Source organism: Budorcas taxicolor, chromosome 11 (genome assembly GCF_023091745.1).
Source record: "Budorcas taxicolor isolate Tak-1 chromosome 11, Takin1.1, whole genome shotgun sequence".
Taxonomy (NCBI): domain Eukaryota; kingdom Metazoa; phylum Chordata; class Mammalia; order Artiodactyla; family Bovidae; genus Budorcas; species Budorcas taxicolor.
This window is the reverse complement of record NC_068920.1, coordinates 94,143,339-94,155,923: the sequence shown is the minus strand read 5'-3', so window position 1 is coordinate 94,155,923 and position 12,585 is coordinate 94,143,339.

Genomic DNA, 12,585 nt, shown 5'->3' with positions numbered 1-12,585 from the left:
AGCATCATCTTTCAGGATTTGAAATAGCTCAACTGCAATTCCATCATCTATTATCCTCCCTTTATCAAAAATAACTTAAAAATAAGCTCAGAAAATTTACATAACTTTTCAAGCACAACACCACTAAAAGAGTCAAAGACAGGATTTTAAACTATTGTTTGTTTGGCTCCTTAGCCATCCCATATGACAGTGGATTTCAAATTATTCACTAGGGCATAAGCAAATAGATACACTAAGGAATGGATAAAAAATATTAAGAAATACAGTTTTAAATTTATCTCATCCTTTAAGTTTTCTATTTTTGAGTATGTTCTGGAAAACAAATGACATATTAGTAAAGTAATAGATAAATAGACAGATAAATATTTATACATAAATTTAGTATGTTAGCTCAATTTTTGTTATTTTTTTATTGATATGACTACATGATCAATGATACTTGGAGAGTGGCTCTAACTGACTGGTTGTATTTGCAGAAGTAACAAAATAAGTGTTTGAGGTTTACTGTACCTCTTCTGGTTATTCACTTTCTGACATCCTCATTTCCTTAATCTCTAGGCAGCCAGTATCCTCGTGCTATGTGCCAGACATCAGGCATCTATTTATGACTTTGGTTTCCCATAACAGACTCCTTTCAGGTTTAGGTTTTCCCCTCTTGTGCTATTTCCTCTAACTCAGTCATCAAGCTTGTCTTTCCCTCAATGCTGCTGCTTGAATTTCAGTGGAAAACAAATGATTCGTCAATGTGATTACACAGATTTCTGACCAGTAATGATGTGACTTCTTTAGGATATCTATATTTAGAGTGAGGTCTTTTGCATCAAATAAAACTCTTAGAATGAAGAGTAGAGGGAAATTCATTCTTTATCTTTATGTCTTTACTCAAAGATACAGATTATCAACTGCTTAGAATATGTAAAGGAGTTTAGAAATGTGTGTTTTTGAGAAGTGTTTTCACTTTGTAACACTGGTGAAATTATATAAAACACACATTGTTAACACATGACATTAAATTTATTTTTTCTTTAAACTAGGGGTTATCCTGGATGCTGTTCTCCTTCATATTCATCTTTTCTTGAATGACTACTTTTTGTATTTTGCATGTGAAATTTCATAATTTCTGTGTGAAAATACAGTAGTATATTTACCATTTAAAAAATTCAAACTTGTCAAAGACTCAATGAAGAACATTCTTAGCCATATCTTTTGCATGACAGAAATTAGCTTCCAATCTTTTAGGGTCTTAGAAAAAAGACCCACAATCTCTTTGAAATAGCAGTACTACATCAGTTTATATTAGTTGTGAAAATAATCCTTGGTCTGAAATGAATACAAAAACTAGATATTTGATATATTTTGGCTCCTGCAAATCCTCTTTACTTATAAATTCACCTCTCTGGAGGGATACTGAATGTAATACACAGGTGAAGGCAGAATTTTTCCTACCTTGTCTATGGAGAAAGAGAGCAGAAGAAAACAATGGACACTATTAAAAAAAAAAAAAAAGGTTATGAAGAATGTGAGTGAATCTAGTTTGACTTGGTAGGAATGCTAAATCACTTGCAAATTTTGATTTCAATGAAATTTTATTTATTTTGTTTATGAAAAATGAACATATTCATTGCCATGCTTTCAGATGGCATCAGTGTTATTGCACTGATTCATCTCAGCAAGCACTTTATCCTAGCACTCCAGATTAAATACAGCAGGCTCAAAGAATTGACAAAACATTCTCACATGAGGCTTTCCTCAATTCCAAATCTATGGTATGTCAGGTAGTTAGACTACAGCGTCAAGCATAGAAATTAACACTTAGTCTTGGGATGAAACAACACAGATGTTGAGGTGTTGAATATTGTGCATTAAGTAAACATAATGAATATGTGGTAAATTACACTAGAAACCTATTTCAAAATTCAATTGCTGTATTAGGGTGTCTTTGTATCAAAATATGAACTACATTAATTTTGTAGGCACGTTCAAGCTACTTACTCATTTCTTTCTCTGCTTCTTCAAAAAGATCAAACAACTTAAAAGCATAGAAAAATTTCTTCTGACATATCCATAACTTTAGTACTTTGAAACTTAAAACATTGATATTTAAGTCAATTAATTTTATGCCTTAGAAGAGGTAGATGAATTTTAACTAACTGCAGTTCTTTACAGAATAATTCTGCCTTTTTGATATGGCATCATTTTTCATTAAAATAACAGTTTGCATGTGTGAATCTGTATATATTATATAGTTCAGTCTACTCTTGGATAAATTGGAATTGAAAATAAATCATTCTGTAGCCAGTCTCTCTAGCAAAAATGGATTTTTCTGCATTTATTTATTGAATGAGAGGTTAATTATCTCCACTTTTATGTGCTTGCAATTTATTAAATTCTGTGTTGAGCATATTTGTCATCACATTACTTTATACTATTATCTTGTTTGCTGCAAACTTATGCCTGCTGCTAAAAAAATATTACATACACAAAAATCAAAAGAAACAAAAATTATCACATGCAAAAAAAGAGTGATTTATTGATGTGTTGTTGGTGCAGGATACATTAATAAAAAACAAATTATGAAAATACAAAAACATACTAGAATAATAGCAAAGAATCAATGATAATGGAAATCATCACTAATTGTTGAAACAAACATGACTTTATATATATATTTATATATTTTAAATTTATTAAATCTACATGTGAAACTTTATAAAACTAGAATTTATATAAGTGGGTAAGGAAAGTACAAGCAACACTATAAATTCAAAACATCAGTTATTCTACACTTTTGATTTCGAATTAAACCCATGAATCCATTTCACACAGACTCAGATTTAAATGTTAGGACAGAATGCGTTAAGAAGTTTTTCATGAATGAAAATCAAATCATTAAAATGTATTTTCCCAAAGTAAGAAACAGTCTGGTTTGCAGTAGACATTTTAAGATGAGTTTTCTTTTTGTGGTCTTCTGCCTTAGGGAAAAAATGGAATACTTGTGACTGTTTCATGCTGGTTAATGTAAGGCAAAAACCATCACAATGTTGTAAAGCAATTATCCTCCAAATAAAATAAATTGATTAATTAAAACTTAACAATCTAAAAAACCTTTCTTCAGTCCCTTATAAAACTTCAGCCAGTTCAGTTCAGTTCAGTTGCTCAGTCGTTTTCGACTCTTTGCGACCCCATGAATCGCAGCACTTAATCTCTATCAATAAGGCAAGCCTGGCACATTATCTCCATGGGAGGTAATAATATATTTACTTTTATAAACTAGTAAAGAACACACTGATCTTGTATGAATTTAAATCAGTTTACTTAAAAATGATAGTTTCTTTACAATTAGTGAATGAATATTGATACATTATCATTAAATAAATCCATACTTGATTCAGGCTTCCTTCAGTTTTACTTAATGCTCTTTTTCTGACATTTATGTTTAGTTGTCACATTTCTTTAGACTCCTCAAGGCTGTCACAGTTTCTCACTTTTGTTTTTGATGACCTTGACTCTGTTGAGAATTACTGGTCAGACATTCTGTATAATGGCCCTCTATTTGAGTTTGTCTGATGTTTTCCTCATAAATAGACTGAGGTTACCAGTTTCTGAGAGGGAGGCCAAAATGACAAAGTGCCATGTTCATATTAAGAGGATAAACTGAGTGGGCTTCCCAGGTATCATTCATGATAGAGAATCCACCTGTAAATGCAGGTAGACATAAAAAACACAGGTTCATCTCTTGGCCTGGAAGATTCCCTGGAGGAAGGCGAGGCAATCCACTCCAGTATTCTTGCCTAGAGCAGGCTGCAGTGCACAGGGTCGCAACAAGTTGGACATGACAAGCAACTTAGGATGCATGCAAAGGTGCATAAATGATTTTCACCGCTAATGTTGACTTTGACCATCCTATGAAGCAGTGCTTTTCATATGTCTCCATCATATGGTTACTCTCTTTTTACTCCCCTTCCCATGTATACACGTGTTCTATCCTATATTCTTTAGAAGGAGGTTGCAATTCCTAGAACATCTTTAAGGACTGAGAAGTCATACTCTTCTTCCTTTAGGTTATAGTAGTTTCAGAAATTATTTGGAATACTCCCACATGGTATATTTGTCTCTTCTCTCAGATTTATTTATTTATTTATTTATTCAATTATTGGTTTATATCACTATGGAATCATGGATATTTGTTTTATGCCTTGGCATACAATCCAAATACTCCAGTATTATTTTATTTGTTGTTCTTTCAAGTTTTTCTGGTTTTGTCCATTGAAAATTCTTTGAGATAGCTCCTGTGTCCTTTTGACTTTCACCCATTGATGTGTTTTATTATTATTATTGAGCATTTTCTTACTTTCTAACACTGCAGTATCTTTGACACTCATATTATACATTACTATCCCTGTCTTAGAATCAGTCATTTCTCCAAGAAATTGTTTTCTTTAATTGGAGAATGGTTGTAAGAATCAAACACTGGAGGCTAGATGTCTTAGCTTTTGCTGGGATTTCACTGCTGTTAGTCAATTTTCACAGATAAAGTAAGGAAATACATGTGTGTGTACTAGCCCCTATATATACATATATATATATTCATAAAGATTTTTATATGCAACTATCTGTATATAAGAAGCCTTTTGATAAAGGTGAAAAAGGAGAGTGAAAAAGCTGGTTAAAATTCAACATTCAAAAAACAAAGATCATGGCATCTGGTCTGATCATTTCATGGGAAATAGTTTGGAAATAAGTGGAAACAGTGACAGATTTTATTTTCTTGGGCTCCAAAATCACTGTGAATGGTGACTACATACACAAAATTAAAAAACACTTACTCCTTAGATGAAAAACTATGACAAACCTAGACAGCATATTAAAAAGCAGAGACATCACTTTGCCAATAAAGGCCTGTATAGTCAAGGCTATGGTTTTTCCAGTAGTCCTGTATGGATGTGAGAGTAGGACTGTAAAGAAAGCAAAGTGCTGAAGAAGCGATGTTTTCAAATTGTGGTGCTGGAGAAGACTCTTGAGAGTCTCTTAGACTGCAAGGAGATCAAAACAGTCAATCCTAAAGGAAATCAACCCTGAATATTCGTTGGAAGGACTGATGCTGAAGCCGAAGCTCTAATACCTTGGCTACCTGACATGAAAAGCTGACTCATTGGAAAAGATCCTGATGCTGGGAACGATTGAGGGCAAGGAGAAGGGATGACAGAGGATGAGATGGTTGGATGGCATCATCGACTCAATGGACATGAGATCGAGCAAGTTCTGGGAGATAGTATAGAACAGGGAAGCCTGGGAGCTGCAGGGCATGGGTCCATGAAAAGTCAGACATGACTCAGTAACTGAACAACAATAAACAGTAATTTATACTAATGTATAAAGTAATCCATTACTATATGGATGATTCTTCCCTCTTCCCTTCCTTTATTTGTTAAGTTCTCATTTGCACAATTAATAAACTGGCTCCCACCATCTACCATCTATTGATAGTTACTTGTTTGAATTCCAGTATGCATATACAGCAGGATCAAAATTGTTGACTCATTTCCCATTGAAAAAACTTCATAAACTAAAGAACAGTACTTGTGTGCAATTCCTTTCACCTTTAGTCTCAAAAATCCAACTCATCTGCAATTAATTAGGTCTATGTTTTTGCTGTTGAGTTTTTAGAGTTCTTTGTTTAGTTTGGATAACAGTCCACAATCTGATCTGTGTTTTGCAAAGTTGTTTTTCCAGTCTCTTAACAGTGTCTTTTGAAGAGGTTTTTATTTTAGTGAAGCCCAACTTAACAGTTTTTTTCTTTTTCCTTCATAGATTATGCTTTTGTCTTTCATCTACAACTTATTGAGATACCATTCCATACATGCACTATGAAGCTATGATAATAATATTAGAAAAAAATGAAAAAAACGATAAATGAAAAATGGTGTTGCCACTGTGGAAATAGTTTGCCCATTCCTTGAAAAGTTGTACATGGAATTTCATATGACCTAGCAATTTTACTTCTAAGTATAAATTTAAAAGAACTGAAAACAGGTATTGAAGCAAATACTTGCACATAAATGCTTATAGTAGCATTGTTCACAATATCCATTAACAGATGAATGAATAAACAAAAGTGTCATATTTATAGAATAAAATATTATTCAGTAAAAAAAGAATGAAGTACAAATATATGCTTCAACATAGATGATTGTTGAAAACATGTTAAGTGAAAGAAGCCAACTATGAAAGATCACATATTCTATAATTCCATTTATATGAAATATACCAAATAGGTAAATCAATAGAAACCTAAAGCAAATGAGTGGTTGTGGGTGAATGGGGAGTGACAGCTTAACCAGTACATGATTTCCTTTTGGGATGATTAAAATATTTTGGAACTAGATAGAGATGACAGTTGTACAACATTGATGAATATACTAAGTGCTTCTAAACTGTACACCTTAAAGTGGTTAATTTCAAGTCATGTGAATTTTGTCTCAAAAAAAAAAAAAAAGAAAAACCTGACAAGAAGAATAAAATATCTGATTTTTTAAGTGACCAAATCCAAGGTCACCTAGTTATTCTCTTATGTTCTCTTCTAGAAATTTTATAGTTTTATCTATTTTTGTTTAATGCTTTAAACAAAAACAAATTTTAAAACAACAATAAATGTTCCAATCTAAATATATTTTAGAGCATATTTTCTTGGTTACCTAATAACTAACAAGTTCTGTATATTCTTTTATAAACAACTTAATGCAATTAGATTTTAGCAAAATATATTTTTATATATTAATTTTACCATTCTAGATTCTTCATTTATTGTAATATATTGATGTTTGTTTGTATAATAAATGATTTCTAAAGTTTTTAAATAAAAGGTAAGTTTGCAGGGCAGTGTATGGAATAAAACAGGAAACATTATTTTATGGTGTCTATTATAAATTAAAATGTATAGAAATCAAAATTTTCTAATTGCCATAATGAAAGGTAAGTTTAATTACTGTGTTAATTAAAAATATTTATATTTCCTTATATCTCCCTAATCATTGAGTTTGTATTATAAACATACAAAATTAAAATTATAATAAATTACAAAAAAATTTTATTATCAAACCAATCAAAATGCTATTTTTTCCAGTTTGATTGTCCTCTTTGAAATAGAAAGAACATTATAAAAGTGCAAAACATGTTCAGAGAGATCAAACCAGAATTTACATTTTATTTTACATTAGGAACCTGAAAACTAATATTAGGAGGCTGGAGCCACCCTCAGTTGTGGTAGTAGTAAAGTCATTGGGAGTTAATTTTGATATTTATTTTCCTTTAGTCCCGTTTTCACCTGTAAAATAAATCTGAATCATCTAAAGTATTATATTTTGTTGTTTGTATTGTACAACTAAGTTCATTAAATTTAGAAAAGGAAATTACTAAGTAAAAGTTATTCAAAGTAAAGAGCATGAAAGCATTAGTAATATCATCAGAGTGATCTTTTTTGCACTCTAGCTAGAACTGGCAGCCCTTCATTAGAAGAAGCTAACTAGGTAATTAGATAACATATTTTCCACTGAATATTTTATATGATATTGGGATATTTGGGGTATTTGCATATTTGATTTAATATCTGCCATTTTTTTTTCAGAAGCCATGAAGACATTAACTTAATTAATTGTAAGAATATGTTTTGGGTAATATAAGAAAGATACATCGTTCTAAACAAGGCTGTTTCATCATTTACAGGGGATAAAATATTTGGAGGAAAAGAAGATGAATTTACTAAGAATGCATATGAATAGCTACAGTAGCTTCAACAATAGGAATAAGTATATCCAGTGTATCTGAAATCCTTAGAAATAAAGATTTCAGAATATCTTAGATTTTTCAGACATTTCTATACAGAGTTGTGAATCCCTTTCTGGCATGTTGGGCTTAATGATCTCACATAACTCTTTGGCACATACTGTTCTTGAAACAAATCATATACCATGACCTATGGTTAACCTCATGCGAAGAGCTGACTCATTGGAAAAGACTGATGCTGGGAGGGATTGATGGCAGGAGGAGAAGGGGACGACAGAGGATGAGATGGCTGGATGGCATCATTGACTCGATGGACGTGAGTCTGAGTGAACTCGGGGAGTTGGTGAAGGACAGGAGGCCTGGTGTGCTGTGATTCATGAGGTCGCAAAGAGTAGGAAACGACTGAGTGACTGAAATGAACTGAACTGAACTGATGGTTAACCTCAGTTTTGCCTGTTTCTTGCTCCAATCTCCTTCTTTCTATTTTTTGTTTAATCTATGATCACTTTTTCACTTGAATTACTATATCATTCTGAAAATACTAAAGCTGTTTTCTTGCTAAAACCTGAATAGGGAATACACAGTCTTTTAGAAGGTATGCACTCTGATCTGACAAAAATAGTAAATTGTTCTCCTGTGTTATCCCCTATACTGTTTCCTGGCAGAGTTGCTATATATCTATCAGAGGCTCATGATAGGACTTAATTAAAATGTGATCAAATCCATAATGTTCAAATCTTACTTTGAACAACATTCATTTCTGTTTCTAATACATGCCCAATTCTTGATCCAAATTCTCAACAAATGTTGAGGTCTGAGAAAGCCAATAGATATATCATTCTTCTTCTGCTTCCTGATAATAGAGATGAGGTCACAGGAAGAGATCATTTTCCTGATGATAAGTTTCCACCCCCACCGTCACATGTGGTGAGATTGGCTTGACTTGGTGTGATGGCTTCAATTTGGGTACTCGGGCATTTCTTAGGCTATAAGACCTCTTGACTATGCAGTAATACAGACTGATCTCTCACAAGACAGCATAAGGCAAAACATTCAGAAGTAGCGATGACTATAAGTAAACTTTAAGTAATCCAGTTACTTAAAGTTAGGAGTGGTTACGAGCTTCACATTTGGATTGATTATCCACCTGCCTAGCTCAAATTTACTGAATAAGTAGGATGGAGAAAAAGAAAGATTGTACACCACACATCCCTAACACCAAATTTAAAATGAGTCACCTCCCTTGTTGAATAAATTGAATAAGTACATGATCATGACTCTGGATCTCACCCTTTGACATGTATAAGCAATAATGAACTAAGTGTTGCATGCGTCTAATAGAAGAAAGAAGTACAGATTTTTACAAGCCAGGCATCTGTAGCAGGTGTGTCAGTGGAATCTACTTTCTTTTTCTAGTAACAGCTGCACATGTTTCTGGCAGGCAGCTTGAATTTGTGCCACTCAACCTCAGTGATTTCATATGCTTGGCTCTAGATTCTGGCATGTCTGTGCATAAATTGTTAACTTTATTAGAGCTATAAAAGGCCTGAGTGTTAACATCAAGCATGCAGATGCAGTTCTCCTTTAGCCAAGCACACTTCCTGGACCACCACAATAGTGCAGCTGCAACCATTGTGAGCCATTAGCAGTGACATTCTGTAAATCTTAATTGTTAACCAGTGGCACTGTCCTAAGTTGATACAAGGTAAACATTTGCTATTTCAATTAGCTAGTGGCTAGATCTCTATAAAAACTCTATTTTTTTCCATTAGATTCTAAGTGATATATTTGAAGTCAAAATATATACAAAAACTGGTAACATGTAATTGCTAATTTAGTATTAAATTCGTGACTTTTTTAATAGCTTGTGTATTATGATTTCTCAAAGTGTTTTACTTGAAACATGGAGAATTATTTTGAAGTCAGAACTTTTCACTGATTTATTTTATCTATTATGATTATTTATTTATTTTTAATACATAGTAAAAATGATAAAATTATTTATTTATTTTTTAATTTTTACTAATTCTAATGATAGGGAGATTTGTTATTCTTGAAGGGAAAATCTGTGGATTCTCTTTATCTTTTAGGTTCCTGCAAAATTGATTCACATTTCTTCAGATCATTCTGTGGAACAGTGCCATGAAGAAAAGAATCAGTAAAAATATGGTAAATTAATATCAAGTATAAATACTATAAGATATCAGTGTCAGACTTTGATAAGTAAAGGAGCAATAAGTCAAACATGATCATGATACAAAAATGTATCATGTTTATTTCACATGTTTACTAGAACACTGGTGTTGACTGAAAAAGATCTTGGTTTGAGGCAATATACCTTCATAAATGTTGAAGACATTAACACAGACATTTAATATATTAATTGAATATCATAAAGATTACGGCATCCTTCCTCAAACTATTTATTTCTTTTTAACCTGGTGTGTATTATTTATGTACTATGCCCAAGGATTACAAAGGTAGACAAAATCTACGGTTTCTGTTCTCCCTCATGGAACTTGTATTCAGTCTTATTGCTTACCATGGTTACTAAAAGAACTTTGTAATTTACAGAATGCCATTTTTCTAAACATGATTACAATCATAACTCTCTAAATCAGTAAGGGTTTATTTATTTTTGTTTTCTACTACTGCTAAGGGCTTTCCCAGTGGCTCAAGTGGTAAAGATTTGCTGCTGTAATAAACTACACAAATCTGTGGCACTTTAGAGCACACACTAATCTTATAGTTCTGGAGGTCTGAAGACCTAAAATCAAATTTTCAACAAGCTATGCTCCTTTTGGGCCCTCGGTGGAAGAATCCATTACCTTTCCTTTTCCAGTTTCTCGATAAATCCTACATTCCTTATTCCTTGGCTTGTGATCTTCCTCCATTTTCAGTCTGGATTTAGTACAGTTCAGTTCAGTCACTCAGTCGTGGCTAACTCTTTGTGATCCCATGGATTTCAGCACACCAGGCTCCTTGTCCATCACCAACTCCCAGAGCCTACTCAAACTCATGACCATCATGTCGGTGATGCCATGCAACCATCTCATCCTCTGCCATCCCCTTCTCCCACATTCATTCTTTCCCAGCATCAGGGTCTTTTCCCTTGAGTCAGTTCTTCACATCAGGTGGCCAATGTATTGGTGTTTCAGCTTCATCATCAGTCCTTCCAATGAATATTCAGGACTGATTTCCTTTAGTATGGACAGGTTGGATCTCCTTGCTGTCCAAGGGACTCTCAAGAGTCTTCTCCAACACAACAGTTGGAAAGCATCAATTCTTCAGCGCTCAGCTTTCTTCACAGTCCAACTCTCACATCCATACATGACCACTAGAAAAACCATAGCCTTGACTAGATGGACCTTGGTTGGCAAAGGAATGTCTCTGCTTTTCAATATGCTATCTAGGTTGGTCATAACTTTTCTTCCAAGGAGTAAGCGTCTTTTAATTTCATGGCTGCAGTCTCTATCTACAGTGATGTTGTAGCCATAGTGTCCAGATATTTAGTTAAATATGTACATGTTTCTGTGAGAAGTTTTGGAGATTTACATTTAAGTTGATGGACTCTTGGTAAAGTAGATTGTCTTCCATATGCAGATGGACCTCTGTTAAAAGAAAGCCAATCAGCTAAAGGCTTGAGTAGAACAAAAGGCTGACCTCTTATGAGAGAGAGGCAGCAGACTGCATTTGGATTTGAGCTGCACCTTTTTTTCTGAATCTCAAGCTTGTTGGCCTCTCTTATTAGATTTTGATTTTGCCAAGCATCCACAATTGTGTGAGCCAACTCTTTAGAATAAACCTCTTTCTACATATATACACATTCTATTGGTTTTCATCTTTGGAGAACCCTAACATATTACCTAATATTAAAGTTATCTGCAGTTTGTGGTAAGCAGTTTAAATTCTTATAAAACAATGTGAAAGTTAAGTTGCTCAGTCGTGTCCGACTCTTTACGACCCCATGGACTGTAGCCTATCAGGCTTCTCTGTCCATGCGATTTTCCAGGCAACAGTACTGGGGTGGGTTACCATTTCCTTCTCCAGGGGGTCTTCCTGACCCAGGGATCAAACTTGGGTTTCCCACATTGTAGGTAGATGCTTTTACTGTAGTTATCTATTGTTGCATAATTAACATGCCAAAACATAGCAATAAACATTACTGTCATGCATACATACATACATATGATGTGCATTACTGTCATACAACCTGTTCTGTGGGTTAAGAATCTGGCAGCAGCTTAGCTGACTGATTCTCATTTAGAGTCTTTCATAAAACTGCAACCAGGTATTATGTTAGTCAAGTCTGCAGTCATTTGGGATTTGACTGACTAGAGGTTCAGATTTTAAGTTTAGTCACATGGTGACTGGCTGGAAGCTTCGGTTATTGCTGCTTGGGCCTTAGTACATAAGTGCTCAACATTTGGCAGTTGGCTTCTCTCCTGGCATTTTGTCTAAGAGATAGAAAGCACAACTACACTACCTAATATGGCCTAGTATTCTAGTTACATGCTGTCACCATTGACTAGTTATTCATTAAAAATAGCCATTCCATACTCAAAAAGTGGGAAATACATGAGGACGTAAATATCTAAAAGATAGGAATCATTGGAACCATCCTGAATGCTGGCTACCAATATTTTCAGAGCGCTAAAGGGCTTTGAAATGCTTTATACCTATGCCCTGTGGTTTAAACAATAATGAACAGGAGTTGGCAAGCTACATCTTGTCAGTCAAATCCATTACAAAACTTTCTTTCTATGGCCTTTGACCTAAGAATGTTTTTTTCACATTGTTAGG